The 26,659-nt window shown below is 42.2% G+C and overlaps 1 protein-coding gene across 14 annotated transcripts in view; it reads left to right on the forward strand.

Moving 5' to 3' along the window:
* The window catches only part of LOC144889667 (uncharacterized), a 124,330-nt gene that overhangs the window by 12,388 nt on the left and 85,283 nt on the right, over positions 1–26,659 (forward strand). For 5 of the 14 annotated variants that reach the window (XM_078770780.1, XM_078770788.1, XM_078770778.1 and 2 more), the window contains exon 3: positions 24,639–25,104. The exons of the other annotated variants lie outside the window; for them this stretch is intronic. The gene's annotated coding sequence lies outside the window, so the exon portion shown is untranslated. The remainder of the gene's footprint in view (positions 1–24,638; positions 25,105–26,659) is intronic. 14 annotated transcript variants of the gene reach the window in all.

A 26,659-nucleotide genomic window follows, 5' to 3' on the forward strand; every position in this document is an offset into this window, starting at 1 on the left:
AAAACTACTCTCATAACTATCACAAGAGCAAAGACTCTGAATCAAAACTATCCACTGAACCTAGACTCTCTATCACAGGAGCAGAGACTCTCTGTATCACAGAGGCTCTCAGTATATGAGGAAACGTCTGAGCAGGAACTACCACTTATTTAATTAGCAGGAAAAATATTCCCATCTATACCAACATACTTTCTTTCATAAACGGATTCAATCTCAACATTTTTAATATCAAAATTTATCTTTAAATAATCTCTAGCGATCATAGAACGAAATGACATTTCACCAGAAATATTAACATCATTCATTTTACTTAGATCAACACCCTTTGGATTATTAAAGTAAATACAAATTTCTCCACGAGTATTGTTGATGGTCTTATCATTCTTTTTCAAAGTATCGTGATCGATCACTTTTTCAAGCTTTTAGTCAGGTTCACTATGTTAACAAATATAATTTCGTTCAAAATTTTGGGAGATTAGCAAACCTGTACATTTTTGGAATCAGAGCATGGAGAATCCGAAAATCAATGTTGGCATTTGCACAGGTACCTGCATGGCCGCCATTTTGGATTTTCCAAATGGCCGCCATAAAATACATATTTTGCGCTATCTCGGCTTCTAGTCAACCTAGAAACTAAATTAAATATGCTAATCCTATGTTTTCTGGGTTAAGGAATCCAATAAAGGCCTCAAAATAGTGCTCAGGATTATAGAAAAGCAACAAACAAGGGTAATTGAAAACCATTGTCTGTATATTTGTGATATAACTGTATTACATAATACATGATACTGCAAGTCCTTTGAAGTTATAGGTATGGGTTTATAAAGCAAGAAAGCAGCCTTGTTAGTATCAGATTGAACTATAAGTCCAATACACAGGATCTACTAGGTCGACACCGTTCAGGAATATGCTTTTACAGATCTTCATCACTGTCCTGAGGGTCATTTTCGCAAAGGTGTCTATGCAAATGCAAACATTAATTTTTGGATTCCGCATGCTCTGAGTATTCCAGAAATGTATAGTTTTGCTAATCTACCAAAATTTTGAATGAAAAAACAGTGAACCTGACTATTTGAATAAATTGCCAGGAGTAGAGGAGAAACTTTTGTTAGATTTACTTTAATGGATGTCTTTCCAGACATAGTTAGAGCTCTTCCTTTAAATGAAATAGAGGGGCTCATGTTATTTTCCACAACTGGTTTTACCCAAAAATTTCCATATTTATCTTTGTTCAATTTAACATCTTTGACATATTTTCCTATATCTTCCACCGAAGTAGAGATTGATGGAAATTTGTCTTTTGTGCTTTGAAACATTTATTAACTAATTTTATTAGTTATTAATTATTTATTTATTATTTATTTATTTATTTATTTAGTTATTAGTTATTTATTTATTAGTTATTATTATCAATTTTATTAGTTAATTTATTAATTAACTAATTTATTTTATTAAGTATTTATTAACTAATAAACTTGCGTTTAGTTTAAGTAAAAATTTACTGTTTAAATATGATAAATTCTGAAGGAGATTTAGAATTTCCAGACTCTCCATATGATAATTTAGAAATCTGCCACTGTTGTGATAGAATAGGGCTTAATAATGAGGGTTCATATAAACAATGTATTTTCTGTGATTGAATTTTAATTAATGATAATAAAAAAAATATAAATATATATAACTCTTTTAAATTAGAACCAAAAATGAATTACTTTACAAGATTTATAAGAGAGATGAATGTTAAGCATTATGATGATAATACACCATTTCTTTCAAGGGAAGAGACGATTTGTATTGGGGAAATGTATAAGGGTTTAATGATAATTATTATTCAAAATAATTTTAATGGAAATGTTAATACAAGATACTATATAAATAAAATAATGAATTATTTTGAAATTAAACCTGAACTCAGGATAAAATATAGAGTTTCTAAAATAGCTCAAAAACAGTTAGATGACTTGTTTTCCAAATATGATATTTCCAAATAATATATTAAAAAGGAAGTCGTTTGTGATCCAATAACTTTCGTTCTCTGTATTCCCAGTCTTTTCACCCATAGCCTACTTCCTTGTGTAAATCTCAACTCAAAAAAACCAAAAAAAAAACCATTTCCTTCTCTGTTCTCATTCGTTTATTCATTCTTATTCGTTCGTTCGTTCTTCGACCATGTGTTTCTCCCCCATTTCCCCAGATAGTTTTCACTGTTATTAACCTTCAATGTTTACACTTTCCCCTCAAGTTATGTATTCCGTCATATTTTATAACACCTTTTTCTTCTTCTTCTTTAAAAGGCTGCTTTCGACTTGCTCACCAAATCAATTCATCCCAAAAAAAATATCCATCTCCTATAGTGCCTTTTTTCTACATTCCCTAAACTCTCCTGCATTCCATCCTCCATCCAGCGTCCTTAAACGTATTTTTAACTCGAAGGTCACAAGAAACTCATTTTGCAATAAATGTTCGTTTCCCATAAATCGTACACTTTCTAAAATCCAATCTCACCCCTCCCCTCCAAATCTTCCCCATAACCCCTCCCCTCCAAATCTTCCCCATCACCCCTCCCCTCCAAATCTTCCCCATCACCCATCCCTTTCAAATCTCCCCCCTTGCCCCCTCCCTCCTAAACTACCCCTCACCCCTCCCCGCCAAGACGCCCCCTCGCCCCTCCCCTCCTAGACTCCTGCCTCACCCCTCCCCTCCAAATCTCCCCCATATCCCATCCCTTTCAAATCCCTCCCCTTGTCCCTTCCCTCACAAACTCCCCCCTCACCCCTCCCCTTCAAATCTCCCCACCCTCATTGCTTCTCAATTTCCCTCCTCTCACTCCCCCTCCTCAAAGCGTCCTCCCCGCTTCTTCCCCCTTCCAACTCTCACCTCCATCTCCCCCAACCTTCTGCCTCGCTCTTCCCCCTCCTCAAATAACACCTCATTGTGCCTCACCCAATCACCAGCAAACCTTTTGTCCGACCCATCCTTCCCTTTCTCCGAGCTATTCTGAAATCTCTGACACACCTTCAACAGCTCTCCCTATCTCTTCCACCTCTTCCACATCTTACCCTACCCCTCCTCCCCCCTGTTCTGTATCTGATGCTCCCCCTTCCTCTTCATTAACGGTATGGACCTCAAACATCCGGGGCCTTCGTTCAAACTTAACTGATCTCTCCATACAGGTTGCTTCTGTCAAACCAGACGTGATCTGCTTAACAGAAACTTTCCTCCTTTATGATGTCTCTGATTCCTTAGTATCTCTCCCGGGCTACTCCCTCCTCCGGTATGATAGACCTGAGCCTCGTCCTGGAGGCGGGGTTGTTATCTTTATCAAAAACTCTCTTCCTCACTCGCCCTGCACTGCACTCTCTCCACCTCACCCCCAGGAATACCTCTGGCTATGGCTTCCCCTTCGCTCCCACCTCTTGTTCATATGTGTGTTGTACCGTCCACCAAACAGTGATGACTCAATCTACATCTCGCTGTCTGATAATATGGACCAACTTCTATCTACTCATCCCAACTCTCTCTTCCTCATATGTGGTGATTTCAACTGTCATCATGCCAGTTGGCTGGGTGTGGGTACCTCTCTCACCAGCCATGGCTCCTCAGCAAAGGACTTCTGCGACTCACTGGGACTGACACAATCTGTCAATTTCCCGACCCGGATCTCAGTCAACGGAACATCTTCTCTTCTGGACTTGGTTATGACTAACTTCCCTGAAAATGTCTGCTGCTCTTCTTCTGCTCCGATCGGATCATCTGATCATGTCCTTGTTAAAGTGGACATCTCTCTGACCATCCTCAGGGAGCCTGCTCAGCGTCGACAAGTCTGGCATTTCACTCAGGCCAACTGGCACGGTCATCAAGCAGCCATCAATCATCTGGACTGGTCTCCCATCTCTACCACCTCTGACATCAACTCATCCTGGGAATTCTTCCAAAGTAAATTGCTCTCTCACATGCACAGATTTATCCCATCTCGTCTTCAGTTGTCATACCCTTCCATGGTACACGGAATCTTGTGGTGAGGCTGTTGCCCAGAAACAACTTGCCTTCGTCTCCTGGAAAGCAAATCCAACGGAAGGAAATCTCATTTCCTTTCACAAAGCCCGAAACATGTGTGTGTCCACCCTCAGGAGAGCCAGGAAACAATATCTCTCCGTTCTCAAGACCGAACTCTCTTATCTGTCTCCCTCTTCCAAATCCTGGTGGTGTCTGGTCAAATCCGTTTCTGGTGTTTGTTCCCCCTCCATCCCCTCCCTTACCTCAAACGGCTACACAGCTGACTCCACACGTGAAAAAGCTGAATGCCTCAACTCTGTGTTTGCCTCTAAATCTTGTGTCCCAAACCCATCCCTCTCTGTACCCCCCATACCCAGTCGTACCCTGCTGCTCCTGGACTCCGTGTCCTTTCCTCCTGACAAGGTGGAAAAGTTTCGGTCAACCCTCAACTCTGATTCTGCAACTGGACCCGACGGCATCAGCCCACGGGTCCTAAAATCCTGCTCTGCTGCTCTATCTCACCCTCTCTCTGTTCTCTTCACCCTCTCTTTTGCTCAAGGTCAACTGCCATCTGCTTGGAAATCAGCCAACATCACCGCTTTGCACAAAAAAGGTGTAAAAACAGATCCTAGCAACTACAGACCAATCAGCCTTCTCCCAATTATCAGCAAAGTCATGGAATCCATCATTGCTTCGAATATGAAATCTTTCCTCTTCTCCAATGGCTTGATCTCTGATCATCAATTTGGTTTCAGACCAGGTCACTCTACTCTGGACATGCTGCTTCTGCTGTCTCAACAATGGATGGAGGTCCTCAATGCCAAACAGGAAATTAGAGCTGTCTCCCTCGACATATCACGTGCCTTCGACACGGTCTGGCACCCTGCTCTGCTCACCAAACTCTCCTCCTTTAGTATCCATGGAAATCTCCATGCATGTCTGGTGGACTTCCTCTCTAGCCGTCAACGTGTGGCCCTGAATGGGTTTCTCTCATCTCCTCTTCCTGTTCAGGCTGGAGTTCCCCAAGGCAGTGTTCTGGGCCCCGTGCTTTTTCTGGTCTTCATCAATGATCTCTCTGACTCTCTTGAAAATCCTCTATCTCTTTGCTGATGACTCCACTCTCTGCCGCTCCATTCCTCTTCCCTCACATCGGCAGTCTGCAGCCTCCTCACTCTCTGAAGACTTGGATAAAATCACAGACTGGTCAAAGAGGTGGAACATGTCTTTCAATCCTGACAAATCTCACACTCTTACTATGTCTCTCCGAAAAGATCGACTGGACAACCCTCCTATCTACTTTCTCAACAATCCTCTCCAATAAGTTCTGTCGCTCAAGCTTTTGGGTCTCACTATCTGCCATGATCTTTCTTGGGAAAACCACATTTCCAAGCTGGCCTCCAAAGCCAGTCGCCGACTGGGCATCCTCCGTCGTGCGAAGTCCTTCCTCGGCACACCTGAGCGCTCCTCACCACATACAAGGCTTTCATCCGCATCTCAATGGAACCTCTTCTCCCCTATGGGCTGGTGCTCCTGCCTCACACCTAGCTCGGCTTCACGCTGTTGAAACCAAAGCTTTCAGAATTATTGGAATCTCCCGCGATGAAGCTATCTCTGAGGGCCTTTCACTCACTCACCGCAGGCAGGTAGGTGGTCTTTCTGTCTTCTACCGACTCCTCTCCAGCCTTGCACCCCCAGCTCTCTCTGTGCTCTGTCCCCCAAATATTCCTACAGGTCGCACAAGATCTGCCAGCCACCCTCTGATGGTTAAACTGCCAAAATCTCGGCTCTCTGCTCACCTTCACTCTTTCATTCCTCTTTTCTCCCGCCTCTGGAACAAACTCCCTCACTCCCTTCAATCCCACTCCTCCCTCCAGGTCTTTAAAACAGCTGTTCACCACCATCTCTTATCTTCCCCCATCCAAAACCTTGATCTTTTCTACCCCCGCTAATTCACCCCAGATCCACCTTGTTTGAAATTCCAACTTCTTTCCTGGAAGTCCTGGCAGTGTCCATATGTTTTTTCCTCTCCCACCGCCCCCTTCTCATGCCCCCCCCCCCTAAAGCCCTCGCCCTCTCTCAGATCTCTCGATGTCTCCATGTCTCTCGGTCCCTGCTCTCAAATGTTGTGTTTGTGTCCTTCCCCCTCTCTCCCCATCTTGTCTACCGCTCCCGATGTTGTATGTTTTATGTGTCTGTTTGTCTTTCTGTGTGATTAATGTTCGCTCTTTCACGAGCCTCGATCTTGTATACAAATATATATATATATATATATATATATATATATATATATATATATATATATGTATATAAATGAATGAATGATTTTTTACCCGTTTGGGAAAATAAGATAAAATTTAATAACCATAAAAATATTCCAAATTCATTGAGATGTCTAATAGTTGGTTCAAGCGGTTGTGGAAAACCCTGTTTGCTTTTAAAGATGCTCCTTAGTCCTAATTTTTTAGATTATGATAATTTAATAATTTTTACGAAGTGAAGTTTTCAACCTGAGTATCAACTACTCTCACAGGGTTTTAATGCGGGTCTTAAAAAGGAAGACATTATCGGTTTATTTAAACTTCAAAACAAACTAAATGATTATAATATTGAAGATATAATACAATTATTTTGTGTTACACAGAAATCAAAACCGAAACCAAAACCGAAAACTTGTATTCTCAGTGATAATACGGATGATATACCTTCACCCCAAGATTTAGATAAATCAAAAAAGAACCTCGTTATCTTTGATGATTATGTTAATGAGAGAAACGAAACAGTAATGGATAGCTACTACACAAGAGGGAGGCATTCTTCTTGTAATTGTATTTATCTTAGTCAGTCATATTTTCAACTCCCTCGTCGCTCAATAAGAAACAATGCTCATACTTTTCTTTTATTTAAGTTGAATTCAATAGATACAAATAATTTTTGGAGAGATAATTGTTCTACATTATGTAGTAAGAAAGAATTTGAAAATTATATGAAACACATGATTGGAAAATGTAAATATATTGTTGTGAAACAAGATGAGATACTAACTGATATTTTACACACATAAATCACTATTATTATTAATCTTGTGGGTAAATCTGCTTCAGGAAAGAACTTTCATAAATCTAAACTCTTGAATAGTAAAAATGAAAAGATTGTAAGTTTAAAAAAAAAAAACACCCTGTGATTCGTTTTGTGGGTACGACAACCAGAGCAATGCGACGGGGAGAAGTAGAAGGGAAAGATTATTCCTACATTTCAATGGAGGAACATATGCGGTTGAGGAACGAAGGTCAAATATTTGAGGAGGTCTCTTGGTTCTACAAAATATTCACATTGTAAGAGTGAGTTAAATAAAGTAAAATCTAACGGTCTTGGGATTTTAGAAACTAATCCTGAAGGAATGAGACAAATTATTAAACATTTGTGTGGTGATGGAGTTGAGATTTTATCATTCTGTTTTGATATCGATGAGGAGACAACGCAAACGTATGAAAAGCAGAGATACAAGTATTTGTGAAGAAGAAATAACAACTCGTATCGAATTTTAAAAAATATTTAAAGAGAAGGATTTATTTCAACACATCTACTTTAATGATAAAGAAAAGGAAAATTTTCCGATTGACCTTTTACAATTAATTAAACTAGGGCATGCCCGTACTATATATAAGCTAGGACGTGCCCGTACGTGGGTGCCCGTTCCTTGCCAAAAAAAAAAAAAAAAAAAAATTTGTGTAGGGGTGTGTGTGTAAACATCCTAGGGCGTGCCCGTACGTGGGTGCAAAAAATCATGCGTGCAAACAACAACAACAAAAAAAAACTTTGAAACCACGTGGCAGTAACGACCACAGAACCCCCCCCTCTATTTACATGAATGGTTTGGTCCATTCGCAACGACCACAGAACCCCCCCCCTCTATTTACATGCAATGGTTTGGTCCATTCGCAACGCCAAAGCGAACGGCGAACGGCTAAATCGCCATAGCTCGGTAAGTACTTGTCCGATTAATTTCAAACCTTGAAAAGGCACATCCTCGGGTCCCCAGCAATATACCTGGCAAGTTTCAAGTATATCGGACCGGTAGTTGTCGAGAAATCGTTGTCGCATACATACATACACACACACATACACACAGAGATTACTGGAATTATAGATAGATAGATGATATTTTTCAATAAATAAATACAGAAAATAAATACTGAAGAAAGAGCAAGAAAGTTTAAAGAACATCAAGAGTTGGTTTCAAAAGTTGTAAAGCAACAGGAAGAGATAAAGAAGAAACGGAGACAGAAATTAACTGGTGAAGAAGCCTTTGAAAGAAAACAAGAGAAATTTTTTTAACCACTTAAGGGGACATTATACCATTGAAGGCAAAAAAAAAACATTTTTTTACAAATATACAAATGCATCAATTAAAATGTTGTTTTCCTAGTATTGTATATACTAGGGCATGCCCGTACTATATATATATCTAAAATTATATCCCCCCCCCCTCTATTTACATGAAATGGTTTGGTCCATTCGCAAAGCCAAAGCGAACGGCTTGCGAGTACGGTGACAATCCCCCCCTCTATTTACATGAAATGGTTTGGTCCAAAGCGAACGGCTTGCGAGTACGGTGACAATCCCCCCCCTCTATTTACATGAAATGGTTTGGTCCAAAGCGAACGGCTTGCGAGTACGGTGACAATCCCCCCCCTCTATTTACATGAAATGGTTTGGTCCAAAGCGAACGGCTTGCGGAGTTTGGTAAAGAAATCGCCATACCTCGGTAACTACTTCTCCGATTAATATGAAACCTTGAAAAGGCACATCCTCGGGTCCCCAGCAATATACCTGGCAAGTTTCAAGTATATCGGACCCGTGGTTGTCGAGAAACAGCGGTCACAGACAAACACACAAACACACAGACACACAGACACACAGACACACAGAGATTACTGGAATTATAGATAGATGTACCAAGTTTGAACGTAAATGGACTTGTCATAGAGAAGATATAAGCTCCCCATTACACTGAACACAGTAAAAACAACACTGAATCACAGTAATGCACTTTTTGATAAAATGTCTTGATTGAAAATATGCAAAACTATATATGTACATGTTGCTTGATATATGAACATTACATTGGTATACATTACATAGCATTATATTATGCATGGTTACCATGGTAACCAGATGCATACAAATGATGAATTACCACTTTACAGCTTATATCTTCTCTATGACAAGTCCATTTACGTTCAAACTTGGTACATATATACAATACTAGGAAACAAACATTTTAATTGATGCATTTGTATATTTGTAAAAAAATGTTTTTTTTTTGCCTTCAATGGTATAATGCCCCCTTAAAAAAACCCAACAAACGATCTCACCTACAGTTCACACGGTATAATTTATTCCGAAAAAACTTAAAATGCTCAAAGATTTTAGTCAAATGACAGAGTAAGAACTTGGAGAATCAGAATATGATGATGAAGGATTATTTCGGAAACTTGAGGAGGTAAATCAACCCCCTAATTATGTTCTGGAAGCTCTTCAAAACAATGAATATTCGGTGGGTTCAAAAACCAGAGCAGGTCTCATTCCAACAGAAGAACCAGCACAGTTCCATCTTGTGAAAGAAAAGTTATTGATATTTAATGATAAATTGGTGTTAAGTTCTGCTCAACCTCCGGAACCTCCGGACAAACAAACTCCGGATTCAGCGGTTCAAAATATTTCGAGGAACCACTTGATGTGGAAAGAGAGGAAGATAGAGGGTATATTGAGTTGCTAAACGCACTTGATTATGGAGTTTCTGTTGCTGGTAAAAGTAAGAAGAATGAGAAGGGGAAACATATTTATTGATGCTTTAAGTAAGCTTTTTTGGGTGTTGGCTTTCTTCCAAATGACCCATCACAATTAGTTAATGGGCTATTATTGTTGTTAGGTAGTAAGAAGGCTGGAAATAACAATTGTTTCAATGAAACATCCGCCATTTTAGATCAGTTGATGAATATGAAAATAATTAATAAATGTCAATACAAAGATATTTTATTACATATTAAATAAGATGAGAAGCACAATTCTTAGTTTTAATTTCACAACGAGTGATTACACAGCATCATTCCATAACCCACTACAACTTAACCCTACAAAAGAATATGAGGCATCTTTATTGTCGATGGAAACTTATAATACCTTGTTTAATATCACAGAGAAAAACAACAAGTTTAGTTATAATCCAGGATGTGGATATAAAACTACAACTGTTTCACCCAGAGCTTATGAGATTTCTCAAATATCTTCTGAAGTCTCTCCCCTTATGAAAGAACAAGGTGATGAACCAAAAAATATGGTAATAGATATTCAAAAACACACTTCAAAATCAACTATTAAACTGAAAAATAATTATAAAGTTGATTTCACGATTGAAAAATCTTTTTTTTTTTTTTCTTTTTTTTTGTATCCTGAATCGAGGCTCGTGAAAGAGCTAACATTAACTTCACAAACAAATCGACCAGACAAACAAAATACACAAAAAGAGGGAGCGGAAGACAAGATGGGGAGAAAAGGGGAAGCACACACACACAACATCCGAGAGCAGGGAGATGTGTGCAAGGGAGAGGGCCCGGGGGGAGGAGGCATGGGAAGGGGGGGGGAGGGAGAAGTATAAAGCACAAGGACACCAAGGACTTCCAGGACAAAAGTTGGATTTCAAAAAGTGGAATTGGGGTGAAATTAGCAGGGGTAGAAAAGATCAAGGTTTTGGATTGGGGAAAGATAAGAGATGGTGGTGAACAGCTGTTTTAAAGACTTGGTGGGTGGAGTGGGATTGAAGAGAGTGAGGGAGTTTGTTCCAGAAGCGGGAGAAAAGAGGAATGAAGGAGAGAAGGTGAGCAGAGAGTCTTGATTTTGGCAGTTTAACCAAAGGAGGGTTGCAGGCAGAACTTGTGCGACCTGTAGGAATATTTGCGGGACAGAGCCCAGAGAGAGCTGGGGGGGCATGGCCAGAGAGGAGTCGGTAGAAGACGGAAAGACCACCAACCTGCCTGTGGTGAGTGAGTGAGAGGCCCTTGGAGTTAGCTTCATCGCGGGAGATTCCAATGATTCTGAATGCTTTGGTTTCAACAGCGTGAAGGCGAGCTAGGTGTGAGGCAGGAGCACCAGCCCAGAGGGGAGAGCAGTATTCCATTGAGCTGCGGATGAAAGCCTTGTATGTGGTGAAGAGCTCAGGTGTGCCAAGGAAGGACTTCGCACGATGGAGGATGCCCAGTCGGCGACTGGCTTTGGAGGCCAGATTTGAAATGTGGTTTTTCCAGGAAAGATCATGGCAGATAGTGAGACCCAAAAGCTTGAGTGACAGAACTTCTTGGAGAGGATTATTCAGAAAGTGGATGGGAGGGTTGTCCAGTTGGTCTTTTCGGAGAGACATCGTAAGAGTGTGAGATTTGTCAGGATTGAAAGACATGTTCCACTTGCTTGCCCAGTCTGTGATTTTGTCAAGGTCTGCAGAGAGTGAGGAGGCTGCAGACTGCCGATCTGAGGGATGAGGAATGGAGCGGCAGAGAGTAGAGTCATCAGCAAAGAGATTTTTTTTTTTTTTTTTTTCCATACAAGATCAGGCTCGTGAAAGAGCGAACATTAATCACACAGAAAGACAAACAGACACATACACCAAATAACATCGGGAGCGGTAGACAGGATGGGGAGAGAGGGGGAAGGACACAAACAAAACATTTGAGAGCAGGGACCGAGAGACATGGAAACATCGAGAGATCTGTGGGAGGGAGAGGGCTTTGGGGGGGAGGCATGTGAAGGGGGGGGGGAGGGGGTGGGAGAGGTATAAACATATGTACACTGCCAGGACTTCCAGGAAGGAAGTTGGAATTTCAAACAAGGTGGATCTGGGGTGAATTAGTGGGGGTAGAAAAGATCAAGGTTTTGGATGGGGGAAGATAAGAGATGGTGGTGAACAGCTGTTTTAAAGACCTGGAGGGAGGAGTGGGATTGAAGGGAGTGTGGGAGTTTGTTCCAGAGGCGGGAGAAAAGAGGAATGAAAGAGTGAAGGTGAGCAGAGAGCCGAGATTTCGGCAGTTTAACCATCAGAGGGTTGCTGGCAGATCTTGTGCGACCTGTAGGAATATTTGGGGGACAGAGCACAGAGAGAGCTGGGGGAGCAAGGCTGGAGAGGAGTCGGTAGAAGACAGAAAGACCACCTACCTGCCTGCGGTGAGTGAGTGAAAGGCCCTCAGAGATAGCTTCATCGCGGGAGATTCCAATGATTTTGAAAGCTTTGGATTCAACAGCGTGAAGCCGAGCCAGGTGTGAGGCAGGAGCACCAGCCCATAGGGGAGAACAGTATTCCATTGAGCTGCGGATGAAAGCCTTGTATGTGGTGAGGAGCTCAGGTGTGCCGAGGAAGGACTTCGCATGACGGAGGATGCCCAGTCGGCGACTGGCTTTGGAGGCCAGCTTGGAAATGTGGTTTTCCCAAGAAAGATCATGGCAGATAGTGAGACCCAAAAGCTTGAGCGACAGAACATCTTGGAGAGGATTGTTGAGAAAGTAGATGGGAGGGTTGTCCAGTTGATCTTTTCGGAGAGACATAGTAAGAGAGTGAGATTTGTCAGGATTGAAAGACATGTTCCACTTGTTTGACCAGTCTGTGATTTTGTCCAGGTCTTCAGAGAGAGAGAGGAGGCTGCAGACTGCCGATCTGAGGGAAGAGGAATGCAGCGGCAGAGAGTGGAGTCATCAGCAAAGAGAAAGAGAGGATTTTCCAGAGAGTCTGAGAGATCATTGATAAAGACCAGAAAAAGCACAGGGCCCAGCACACTGCCTTGGGGAACTCCAGCCTGAACAGGAAGGGGAGATGAGAGAAATCCATTCAGGGCCACACGTTGACTACGACCAGAGAGGAAGTCCGCAAGCCATGCATGGAGATTTCCATGGATACCATTTGGAGGAGAGTTTGGTGAGCAGAGCTGGGTGCCAGACCATATCGAAGGCACGTGATATGTCAAGGGAGACAGCTCTGATTTCCCGTTTGGCATTGAGGACCTCCATCCATTGTTGAGACAGCAGAAGCAGCATGTCCAGAGTAGAGTGACCTGGTCTGAAACCAAATTGATGATCAGAGATCAAGCCATTGGAGAAGAGGAAAGATTTCATATCCGAAGCAATGATGGATTCCATGACTTTGCTGATAATTGGGAGCAGGCTGATTGGTCTGTAGTTGCAAGGATCTGTTTTTTGCACCTTTTTTGTGTAAAGCCGTAATGTTAGCTGATTTCCAGGATGCTGGCAGATGACCTTGAGCAAAAGATAGGGTGAAAAGAACAGAGAGAGGGTGAGACAGAGCAGCAGAGCAGGATTTTAGGACCCGTGGGCTGATGCCGTCTGGTCCAGTTGCAGAATCAGAGTCGAGGTTTGACAAAAACTCCTCCACCTTGTCAGGAGAGAAGGACACAGATTCCAGGAGCAGTTGGGTTCGACTGGGAAAGGTGGGAACAGAGAGAGATGGGTTTGGGACTAAGGATTTTGAGGCAAACACAGAGTTGAGGCATTCGGCTTTGCAACGTGCGATGTCAACTGTGTGGCCATTTGAGGTAAGGGAGGGGATGGAGGGGGAACAAACACCAGAAACGGATTTGACCAGACGCCACCAGGATTTGGAGGAAGGAGACAGGTTTGAGAGTTAATTCCTGAGTGAGGAGAGATGGTGCTTCCTGGCACTCCTGAGGGTAGACACACACTTGTTCCGAGCTTGGTGGAAGGAACTGAGATTGCCTTCAGTTGGATTAGCCTTCCAAGAGGCAAAGGCAAGTTGTTTCAGGGCAACTGCCTCACCACAAGATTCAGTATACCATGGACGGGAGGAAGGGTAAGACAACTGAAGGCGAGATGGGATAAATCTGTGCATGAGAGAGATCAGTTTGATTTGGAAGAATTCCCAGGAAAAATTGATGTCAGAGGCAGTGGAGATGGGAGACCAATCCAGACGATTGATGGCTGCTTGAAGACCGTCCCAGTTGGCCTGAGTGAAATGCCAGACTCGTCGACGCTGAGGAGGCTCTCTGAGAATGGCCAGAGAGATGTCCACTTTGACAAGCACATGATCAGAAGAACCAATTGGAGCAGAAGAAGAGCAGCAGACATTAGCAGGGAAGTTTGTCAGAACCAAGTCTAGAAGAGAAGATACTCCATTGGCTGAGATCCGGGTCGGGAAATTGACAGATTGTGTCAATCCCAGTGAGTCACAGAAGTCCTTTGCTGAGGTGCCATGACTGGTGAGAGAGGAACCCACACCCAACCAGGTGGCATGATGACAGTTGAAGTCACCACATATGAGGAAGAGAGAGTTGGGATGAGTGGATAGAAGTTGGTCCATGTTGTCAGACAGTGAAATGTAGATGGAGTCATCACTGTTTGGGGGACGGTACAGAACACATATGAACAAAAGGTGGGAGCGGAGAGGAAGCCGTAGCCAGAGGTACTCCTGGGGGTGAGGGGGAAAGAGGGCAGTGCAAGGAGAGTGAGGAAGAGAGTTTTTGATAAAGATAGCCACCCCACCAGCAGGCCGAGGCTGAGGTCTATCATACCGGAGGAGGGAGTAACCAGGAAGAGATATTAAGGAATCAGAGACATCTTGAAGGAGGAAAGTCTCTGTTAAGCAGATCAAGTCTGGATTGTCAGAAGCAACCTGTATGGAGAGACCAGTCAGGTTTGAGCGAAGGCCCCGGATGTTTGAGGTCCATACCGTTAATGAAGAGAGAGGGGGAGCATCGGGTACAGGACAGGGAAAGGGAGGAGTAGGGTAAGATGAAGGAGGAGAGGGGGAGGTAGGGAGAGCAGTTGATAGTGTGTCAGATATTGCAGAAGAGTTCCAAGAAAGGGAAGGATGAGGAGGATGAAAGGTTTGATGGTGAAGGGATGAGGCACAGTGAGGGGTTGTTTGAGGGGGGGCAGAGGAAAGTAGAAGGTTTGGGGGGGGGGGTGGAGGTATGACATAGAAGGGAGACGAAGTGGGGAGGAGGCAGCTTGGAGGAGGAGGGGGGAGGAGGGAGAATTGGAGAGGAATGGTATGGGGGGAGAATTGAATGGGAGGGGTTGGGGGGGAGTTTTGAAGGGGAGGAGTGAGAGGGGAGTTTAGGAGGGGAGGGGCAAGGGGGGAGTTTTGGAGGGAAGGGGCAAGGGGGAAGTTTAGAAGTGGAGGGGCAAGGGGGGAGTGTAGGGGCAAGGGGGGATTTGGAGGGGAGGGGCAAGGGGGGAGTTTAGGAGGGGAAGGGCAAGGGGGGAGTTTAGGAGGGAAAGGGCAAGGGGGGAGTTCAGGAGTGGAGGGGCAAGGGGGGAGTTTAGGAGTGTAGGTGCAAGGGGGGGGATTTGGATGGGAGGGGCAAGAGGGGAGTTTAGAAAGTGGATGATTAATGAAAGACGAACATTGATAACAAATTGGGCTTGTTGTGATTTTCAAGTTAGCAATCCGATTCAGAACGATGGAGGAGGGATGGAATGAATGTGAATTCAGACCATGTAGTGAGGGAGACGAATAAGATATTGAATTTCTTTTTTTTGAAGTGGAATGAGTTGGAGAGGAAATTGAGAAAAGCCTTTTAAATAGGAAGAAATACAGCGTGTTGTAATATACCACTGAATAAAACACAGAAGGGGAAAGGTTAAACATATTTAAATAATATTTAAACAGAACTGTGAACAATCTTATATGCACAAAAGCCAACGGGGGGAGAGCCAAGAGGGACCACCACGAGTCACGTGAACATATCAAACGGTGGATGGCAAGGAGATAATGGGGGTGGGGCGAACAGCACACCTGGACAGAAAATACAGGATGAGACAACAGTACACGTGGAGGAAGGAAAATAAATGTTTTTGGTTTTTTGGGGGGGTTTTTTTTTGGGGGGGGGGGTGGGGATTTAGAACGTTAGACAGAGTATTATGTTCGGGGTAGAAGGGAAAAAAACTAAGAGCCAAACAAAACACGCTTAAGTTAACAAAACACCGACGGGGGTACAACTACAAGGCCGCACACGAGGAGCAGAACACGATTAATTAATTACGAGTTACAGGAAATTCAGACCAAAACTAACTATAATCAAACAATATCGCATGGACGATAAAATAACGAGTTGAAATTTGACAATCTATCTGGGGAAATGGGGGAGAAACACGTGGTCGAAGAACAAACGAACGAATATAAATGAATAAACGAATGAGCACAGATAAGGTAGTCTTTTTTTTTTCTTTTTCTTTTTAAGTTGAGATTTACATAAGGAAGTAGGCTATGGGGTGAAAAGACTGGGAAAACAGAGAACGAAAGTTATTGGATCACAAAAGATGGACCGCTGTGAGAAAAACAAAGCCTCAAGGTTGTACAGTGTACACTGTACAAGGCCTCAGCTCAAGACACGACACGAATGAACACAATTTTTAACACAGGTATTAAAGATTTGCACCGAAAATCTTCGTCGGGACAATATACGTACATACACCATAAAAGAAATACAGTTATAACGAAAACACAAATGGGAACAATTACTTAACTTCGATTTCGATGGAGAGCGTGTAGAGCTGCGAATAAACAAAACCCTCGCCAGCAAGACCGGAAACGGAAGTCAATAGAGAGGTGTGAGGATAGAGAGGATTTTCAAGAGAGTCAGAGAGATCATTGATGAAGACCAGAAAAAGCACAGGGCCCAGAACACTGCCTTGGGGAACTCCAGCCTGAACAGGAAGAGGAGATGAGAGAAACCCATTCAGGGCCACACGTTGACTACGACTAGAGAGGAAGTCCGCCAGCCATGCGTGGAGATTTCCATGGATACCAAAACAGGAGAGTTTGGTGAGCAGAGCGGGGTGCCAGACCGTATCGAAGGCACGTGATATGTCAAGGGAGACTGCTCTAATTTCCTGTTTGGCATTGAGGACCTCCATCCATTGTTGAGAAAGCAGAAGCAGCATGTCCAGAGTGGAGTGTCCAGGTCTGAAACCAAATTGATGATCAGAGATCAAGCCATTGGAGAAGAGGAAAGATTTCATATCTGAAGCAATGATGGATTCCATGACTTTGCTGATAATTGGGAGAAGGCTGATTGGTCTGTAGTTGCTGGGATCTGTTTTTGCACCTTTTTTGTGCAAAGCGGTGATGTTGGCAGATTTCCAAGCAGATAGAAGATGACCTTGAGCAAAAGAGAGGGTGAAGAGAACAGAGAGGGGTAGTGAAAGAGCGGAAGAACATGATTTTAGGACCCGTGGGCTGATGCCGGCAGGTCCAGTTGCAGAATCAGAGTCGAGGGTTGACAAACTTTTCCACCTTGTCAGGAGGAAAGGACACAGAGTCCAGGAGCAGCTGGGTACGACTGGGTACGGTGGGTACAGAGAGGGATGTGTTTGGGACACAAGATTTAGAGGCAAACATAGAGTTGAGGCATTCAGCTTTTTCACGTGCGGAGTCAGCCGTGTGGCCATTTAAGGTGAGGGAGGGGATGGAGGGGGAACAAACACCAGAAACAGATTTCACCAGATGCCACCAGGATTTGGAAGAGGGAGACAGATAAGAGTTCGGTCCTGAGGATGGAGAGATATTGTTTCCTGGCTCTTCTGAGGGTGGACACACACTTGTTTCGGGCTTTGTGAAAGGAAATGACATTTCCTTCCGTTGGATTTGCTTTCCAGGAGACGAAAGCAAGTTGTTTCTGGGCAATAGCCTCACCACAAGATTCCGTGTACCATGGACGGGAGGAAGGGTATGACAACTGAAGACGAGAAGGGATAAATCTGTGCATGAGAGAGAGCAATTTACTTTGGAAGAATTCCCAGGATGAGTTGATGCCAGAGGCAGTAGAGATGGGAGACCGGTCCAGATGATTGATGGCTGCTTGAAGACCGTGCCAGTTGGCCTGAGTGAAATGCCAGACTTGTCGACGCTGAGGAGGCTCTCTGAAAATGGTCAGAGAGATGTCCACTTTAACAAGCACATGATCAGAAGAGCCGAATGGAGCAGAAGAAGAGCAGCAGACATTTTCAGGGAAGTTAGTCATAACCAAGTCTAGAAGAGAAGATTCTCCGTTGACTGAGATCCGGGTTGGGAAATTGACAGATTGCGTCAGTCCCAGTGAGTCACAGAAGTCCTTTGCTGAAGAGCCATGGCTGGTGAGAGAGGTACCCACCCCCAGCCAACTGGCATGGTGACAGTTGAAATCACCACATATGAGGAAGAGAGAGTTGGGATGGGTAGATAGAAGTTGGTCCATATTATCAGACAGCGAGATGTAGATGGAGTCATCACTGTTTGATGGACGGTACAACATGCATATGAACAAAAGGTGGGAGCGAAGGGGAAGCTGTAGCCAAAGGTATTCCTGGGGGTGAGGTGGAGAGAGGGCAGTGCAGGGCGAGTGAGGAAGAGAGTTTTTTATAAAGATAGCAACCCCACCTCCAGGACGAGGCTCAGGTCTATCATACCGGAGGAGGGAGTAACCTGGGAGAGATACCAAGGAATCAGAGACATCATGAAGGAGGAAGGTTTCTGTTAAGCAGATCACGTCTGGTTTGTCAGAAGCAACCTGTATGGAGAGATCAGTTAAGTTTGAGCGAAGGCCCCGGATGTTTGAGGTACATACCGTTAAGGAAGAGGAAGGGGGAGCATCGGATACAGAACGGGGGGGGGGGGGGGGGAGCGGTAGGGCAGGATGTGGAAGAGGAGGAAGAGGTAGGGAGAGCTGTTGCAGGTGTGTCAGAGATTACAGAATAGCTTGGAGAAAGGGAAGAATGGGGCGGACAAAAGGTTTGATGGTGTTTGGTTGAGGCACAGTGAGGTGTTATTTGAGGAGGGGGAAGAGTGAGGCAGAAGGTTGAGGAAGATGAAGGTGAAAGTTGGAAGGGGGAAGAAGTGGGGAGGATGCTTTGAGGAGGAGGGGTGAGAGGGGATTCTAGGAGGGGAGGAGTGAGGGAGAGCCTCGGAGGGGAGGTGTGTGGGGGGAGTTTAGGAGGGAAGGGGCAGCGGGGGAGATTTGAAAGGGATGGGTGTTTGGGAAGATTTGGGGGGGAGGGGCAAGGGGGAAGATTTGACAGAGATGGGTGATGGGGAAGATTTGGAGGGGAGGGGTGTGATTGGATTTTGAAAAGTGTACGATTTATGGGAAACGAACATTTATTGCAAAATGAGTTTCTTGAGACATTCGAGTCAAAAATACGTTTGAGGACGCTGAAGGGTGGGTGGAGTTCTGGAGAGTTTAGGGAATGAATGAAAGATGCACTTTAAGAGATGGAATTTTTTTTTTGAATGAATAGAATTGGTGAGCAAGTCGAAAGCATCCTTTTATAGAAGAAGTAGAAAAAAGTGTTATAGAATATGACATAATAATAAAGTTCTTCAGGGGACAGATGAAACATGTATTAACAACTTGATCACGTGATCTCGAACAACGTGTTCGAAGAGCGAAAGAGCAAAAGAACGAAGAACGAAAGAACAAATAAGAACGCACAAGCGGATAAGAACAGGGAAGGGGAAAAAAATTTTGTTTTTTTTTTGAGATTTTAAAACAAGGGAGTATGGGTGAAAAGACCGTGAAAAACAGAGACCGAAAGTAGTTGCAGCGCGATCGAAGAACCGCTGAGACAAAAAACAAAAGCCTCAAGCCAAGGTCTGAGGACACGGTAGCCGACCAGTACTACACTAGGCCTCAGAATACACGTTACGAAAAAATCGACGATTCTGTACACAGGTATGAAAAACCAACACCGAGAAACCTATTAAAGTCACCACAATAGGTACATGCACCGAAAGAAAGATAAAGATACGACAAAAACAAAAAAGTGAAAGATCACTTAGCTTCGAAAGCGTGAGCGCATGGAACAGCTTCGAAAAGACGTGACCACGCCGTGATCTCGCGAGATCTCCTCAAGTCTCCTCAGTTTAGAGAGTTATTGGGTTTCTCTTCAAAAAAGATTGAAACTAACGGGACGTTTTACAGTGATAATGTCATTCAAATCAGTATTAATTCATTGTGATTTGATTGATGGTGCTTATAACGATGGAATAAGAACAAATACAATATTTTCATTCAGCGCATACTCAACCCCGATTGGTTATAAATTTAAAATGGAACTAAAAAATCTTGTCTGTTTACCTGTGTGAGGAAATCCATATACAGAGTAAATTTTAGGATAACCGATCAAGATAATAATCGTATGATCTCCTTTAATGAAGAAATTATATCCATCAGAATTCACCTACGTGAAGTTTTTCAATAAATAAATAATGCTTATTGTGAGAAAACACGAGTTGGGAAAATATAAAGTAATTACAGGGGATGGGATGTTCCTTTCACCATACTATAAGGGTGAAGGTATGTTTCTTGGTAGAGGATACTATAAACCAAAGAGACAACGGGGAGTGGGACTTCAATTTCGAAATAAAGGAGATGGGATAATTGATACTCCAATGGGTATTGGTTCAACCATTCTTAAACATAAAGACCTAATTGGTTCAACTACTTCTGTTGTGGGCTTAGTTGCGGGTGCCATAAAGAGTATAAAAGATGCTCAAAAGGAGTCTCATAAATTACAAGCAATCAAAGGAATTAAAAAAGGTAAAACTCAACTGTCTTCACAAGAACAACAAAAAATCATTAAAATACTTGGGTCAGGGTTTCAACGATTTTAATGCTATATAAATACAAGTATGTAAGTGATTGATGGTATCTATGATTTGGATGATAAAATTATCATTTCAAACTCTACTAAAAAGGAAGACTATTTTAAGGTAAATGCTATAACAGGAACAGACTGGAATTCAAACGGATTAAAAACTTTTGCAATAAATAATCAACAAACTTACTTGAATCTAGCTGATAGTTTCTTGTTGTGTAAATTTAAATTCACTAAGGCTGCGAATAATACTAATGCTACACTCGTAAATGATTTCTTCTGGAAAATGTTTGATAGTGTCTTCCTGTATATTGGAACACAAGAGGTTGAAGCGGTTGATTATGTCTGCTACATCTGAAATGATTAAATTTACACTATATTAGTTTAGTGATAGAATGGGTAAGGGAGCTGTTGAAGGTTTTATTCCCGATATGTCAATGGGTACAAACGCAGACCCTTGTTATAGTCAAGGAAGGCAATGTATAATGATGATACAAAAACAGAGAATAGTTTTACCGTAGCAGTACTTCTGAAAGGTATATTTGGATTTTGTGATTATCACAAAGTTTTGTGTGGGCTTAAAATTAGATTTCAACTCCAAAGGAATGATAATGTAAATAGGTTGCTTTTTGGGGTGGAAAATGCTTTTGGAGACAATAATAAATTTGTTATTAATGATTTGTGTTGGTATATCAGTGAATATACTCCTAATTTTAAATAAAACGGAAGAGATGTTGAATGGAAGACTTAACTCAAAGACCCCACTAAATGTATCATACCTTAAAAGAAGATGTCAACACGTTAAACTGGAACACACTACCGACACTTGGAATTAGGGTGTTCTTCAAGGAAAGCCACGATACCTATGGCTCATTTTTTAAAAACCAGATGGAGAGGACGGTACTGATAAGAATAATGTGCTGAGTGATAATGCTAAGGTGAAACAACTTCGGGTTTCTCTTGATGGCACATTTTATCTGCGAGATAGATTGGAAATTGATTGGGAAAAAAATGATTATGCGGAAGCCGACAAGTCTTACCAAAAGGTGTGTCAAAGCAACGGTAATAATGAGCCTATTTTGGATATGGTTGCGTTTCAAAAACTTTATACAATCTACGCAATTGACCTGAGTTCTCAAAAAGAAACTATAAAGTCTAATAGAGTGGATACTTCTCTATACATTGAAAGAGGAGAGAATGAAGAAGTTGATGCTTATTGTTTGCTTTTGGAGGAAACAGAATTACAGATTAACACAGATAATGGTGTTATGATTAATATCACATAGGTTTTTTCTCATAAATAAATGAGTCGGAAAGAACCGGTGTATGTTAATCAAATCAATCTTAATAAATTAACATCTTGTATTCAAAATCAAAAGCCTTGTATTATTAATGTTAATACAATTCAAAGAAAAGGAGCAGTAAGAATTGATGTTTTACTCACAAGAGAGCAGGTGAAAATGCTAAATGATGTTGGATCACTTAAAATTAAAATGACAAAACCTATGTGAAAGAAATATTCAACAAGGGAAACGAGTGGAGGATTTCTCCCGTTTCTAATTCCTTTATTTGCTGGTTGAAGTGCGGCGGGAGCATTGACTGGTGGTATTTCAGCAGCGGTGAAAACTGCTAACGAAAGTAAGGCACAACTAAAAGCTCAAAAAGAATTGGAAAGACATAACAAGGAGTTGGAGAAACAAATTAGTGGAAGTGGTGTAATTGTAGATTTTGCTCAAAAATTTGAAAGTCAACCTGATAAAGCTAGATTGTTAGTTGGAGATATGCTTTCCTCTATCGCTCAAGCGGGTGTTAAACGAACTAAACGGGGTAATGGATTGTGTCTTTCTCATAAATAATTGGATAAATGGTTTAAACAATTTGGAAAGAATACAACGTCAAATATATACTGAAACGCAAAAGAAACTTACCACCTTTGAAACCTTTAAATATCAACAATAACACTGCGTGTAGTAAATGTGTGAACTTATTTGTGGACAATAGTGTCCTCACTGTCAGACAAAACGGTCACGGATGGTCACTTGAACCTTCAATGGTCACTTCATAGCACAGCTGTTGAACAGCCGTTTTGACTGTCGGTGATTAGCCAAGGGGTACAGGATGATTTTAATGAGCTGTACGTGATGTCTTGATATTGGCTTTAAAAAGGCCAGTGCAAAATGGGCATTTCAATCAAACATGCCACGATTGTTAAGGGATCAACGGCAGCGTGCCCTGGGCATGCTGCAAGGCGGACTGAGCTACAGTGAGGTGGCACGTCGCCTTGGCTGTTCACACCAGACGATATCGGCCCTGGTGGACAGACACCCTCCACAACTCTGCAGATGACAGACCTCAATCAGGGAGGCCAAGAGTCACCACTGCAAGGCAGGACAGGCAGATGGTCCGAAGTCACCTGCGGGATCGATTCCGTCCAGCATCCCGCACTGATGTCTTCCATGCAGTCGTCTTCGTGCAGTATCATTGGAGATCCGTGGGTTTGCACACCCCGGAGTTTCTGCCGCAGTGCGGGACAGAATGGTTCTCATATACTAAAAATTGATAATGTGATTATTTTTGTGAGAGATGAATTAACAAAGTTGTCCAAGAATACAAAGAATATTATTATGAATTTAGACACACAGAAGAGAAGAGAAACAGGTTGAGATGGTTTGGTCATGTGTTGAGGAAGGATGAAAGTGACTGGTTGAAAAGAGTGATGGGAATGAATGTAGAAGGAAGTAGAGGACGGGGGAAGACCGAGAAAGAGTTGGCTAAAGATGGTCGATGAAGAAATGCGGGCAAGGGGGTTAACAAGGGGAGATGCAGAAAATAGGACAAAATGGAGAACATTGTCATGGGGACCGCAAGGCTAACCCCCGCTCTTGCAGGGAAAATGGCCTTAAAATGCCTGTTGTTGTTTGTTGTAGACACACAGAATGGTTCTCATTGGGTCTGTATTCATAATAGTCAGGATAAATATTATTTTGATAGTTATGGTATGCCACCACCTGTTGAAATAATACAATTCTTACAGAATGGTGTTTATCAAACATTTCAAGTTCAAGAAATTAATTCTAAATGTTGTGGTCAATTATGTTTATATGTATTATTTCAACTCAACAATAATGAAAATTTTTATGATGTCATTTTTAATCGAATTAAATTTACATTAATTTTTTATTTAATGACTTTTGTTGAAAAAGATGGTTCTATCTTTGGAGAATCCTCTCAGGATATTGATTTATCAAATTATTATACAAAGGCACAGGCTGAACGACAAAAATATAATATAACAAAAAATATTAATATGAAAAATACTTATAAATTAATCAATTATCCAAACCCTACAGATGTGAATGACTTAATTAGATACAGTGATTTATCACAATATAGCTTTAAATAAAACAACACCTTTTGTTAAACAAGTAAAATTTACAACCACAGCACCTGGTTATACTGACCATACACCTTTCCTCATTCAATTTAACTATCTGCTTACAATTGAATTTTATAAAGAAGGACATATAGTTAATATGCAAATTAATAAATGGGGGTATGATACGCTTGATTTAGGGTATAATGGTTTTTTTCAATAAACTTAGAAGACCTACATGATTTTAATCAGTCTCGTAAAGAAGAATATTGTTGCGGTTTTTCGAACCTTCACAGGTAAATTTAGTATTAAAATTCCCTTATAAATAAACCCCTGTGTACATTTCCCCTAAATTGGCCATTAATTGAAATGATTGCACCTTAGCTAGTCCATGTACAAGCACGTAGCGAATCATAGGACCTCTATATAGTTATATTATTATGTGTTTTAGTTAAGGCCATGTGTCCAACAACTTGACTCTCCGTTGCATCAAATCAAATAAGATAGGATCCCTCCGACACCCCCATGGCCTCCTAAAAGTGCCAATAAGGCAGCGTTCACTGCCCTTTGTCTGGTGCTCATATTAATTGCGCCTCTGACTCCATTGCCCACCAAGTCATTTTGGAGAAGAAGGGCGTGGCATCACCTCGTCACCAAGGGGTGGAGTCAGCCAGCCCCTTACCAGCCAACCAGGAGTCAGTGGGCATGGTTTGAGAGGGTGGAGAGGGAACGATCGAGCAGGTTCGTGAAGGTTCCACGAGGGGAGATATAAAGCCCGTGGCGTGGAGCCCCCACCTGGAGTTGTGTGGAGGGAGGCGCTTGAACAAGTTGGCAGACGAGCAAGGAGAAGGCGTGGTCCACACGAACGCAGTTTTGAGAGGTACTGCACATGACTGAGAAATACGTGCAAGGCTCCAGCGGTACGAGAGGGAGGCGCTGCTTCAAACAGCCCCTGCTGTGTGAACCTGAGTGCGGAGAGTCGGCGGCGGCTCGCTCGCAGCCCCGCCGTGCTACACCAACCTGAACTTTCTCCCTCCTCCAGCCGTCCTTCCAGCCATTCCTGCACACCATTCCCCATTTGTGTGAGTCCATTTGTTCTGTCCTGTGGGTATAAGTTAAGCCTGTATAAGCTTGCACTGTGTCTTCTTTGCCTGTAAATTACTTTTATTTCTTTTCTTCTCTTTTGGTTTTGGTTTGTGTAAATAATAGTAATAAATCCCTGTTTCTCTGTATTCTTTTGGTTTTCCTTCTCGTCCGATCATCTGTCTTTTCCCCATTGAGTACCTGTGGCGCGATTTTGGCCAACGCTTATAATTGGGTTAATCATTGACAACGGCCCGCGCCGCAGTCCGCTTCGCTCGGCGCTATCCATCTATTTCGCTGCGGCACAGGCGGGAGTATTTCCTCGCATACCGGAAGGCGCTGGTATTTAGGTCATAGGAAGGATTGGCCTACTACCCTACCCAGCGCTGACCGGGCGTGACGTCATACTCCCAGGACCGGTCAGACGGTCAGCTTAACAAGACAAGGGGATTAACCCCCCCCTCCCCCTTGCTAACGGGAGTGCCGTCCCCCGGATCCACAACAATATTATCCGCTTGGTGAGGATAAGGAGTTATGTGGAAGTACAATTAGTAAACAACAAATACGTGATTTTAAGAATAAAAAAATATATGATAGTATAGCGATGGTTCGCATGACAAAGAAGGAAGGTAATGAGAGAAGGATAGAAAGCCGAGGAATACAAACCAATTTGGTAGTGGGAAGATGGGGTGGTATTACCTGTCATAATATTAATCTCACATATATTTCTGATACATAAATGGCAGGAAGAAGACTACAAGATAATTATAATTTTTGTATCCAGGGATACCTACAAGAAAAGGGTGCTCGGTATTACATACCTTATTATTTGGAGCATATACATGGAAATTGTCATAAAAAACTGGCCTTATACTGATATTGTTAAACCCACAAATAGAGACTTGATTAAAATATTAAATAAAAATGAACTTCTCAAAGTTATGAAATATAGAACTCTTTTAGAAATCATCAACAAATCTTATTGGTATCCTATTATGAGAAAAATAATTATAGATACAAGAATATCTCAAAATCCAGATGAGTATATGTATAATATTATTTGGGGCTCAAACTCAAGGGTAGCAAGGGATGAGGAAGGAGTTGAAGAAGAGAAGGAGGAAAGGGAGAAAAAGGAAAAGGAGGAGAGGGAGAAAAAGGAGAAAAAGGAGAAAAAGGAGAAGGAGGAAAGGGAGGAAAGGGAGGAAAAGGAGGAGGAAGGGAGGAAAGAGGGAGGAAATATATGAAAAGATGGAAATCAGTGAGATTAATGAAAGATTGAAGGTATTACGGCAAATAAATCAATCACAACGCACCGAAGAAGAAAATAAAGAATTAATGACTCTTAGGAAGATATTGTTTTCAAGAATAAAAACAACCTTTACTACAATTTCAGGGAGGAGGTTTAAACGAGAAAGTGGCAAAGAAGAAGAAGGAAAGGATTATGTGGTTAATGATGTTGGTGTTATTGACTTTAGTTAGTTTTTATTTGTAAATAAATGGAGGAGAGAGTGAAGGCATTCCTCAGGGTTCTTTGTTTTAAAAATCAAGATAGAA

This window comes from Myxine glutinosa, chromosome 1, assembly GCF_964187855.1.
Source record: "Myxine glutinosa chromosome 1, kmMyxGlut1.1, whole genome shotgun sequence".
NCBI lineage: Eukaryota > Metazoa > Chordata > Myxini > Myxiniformes > Myxinidae > Myxine > Myxine glutinosa.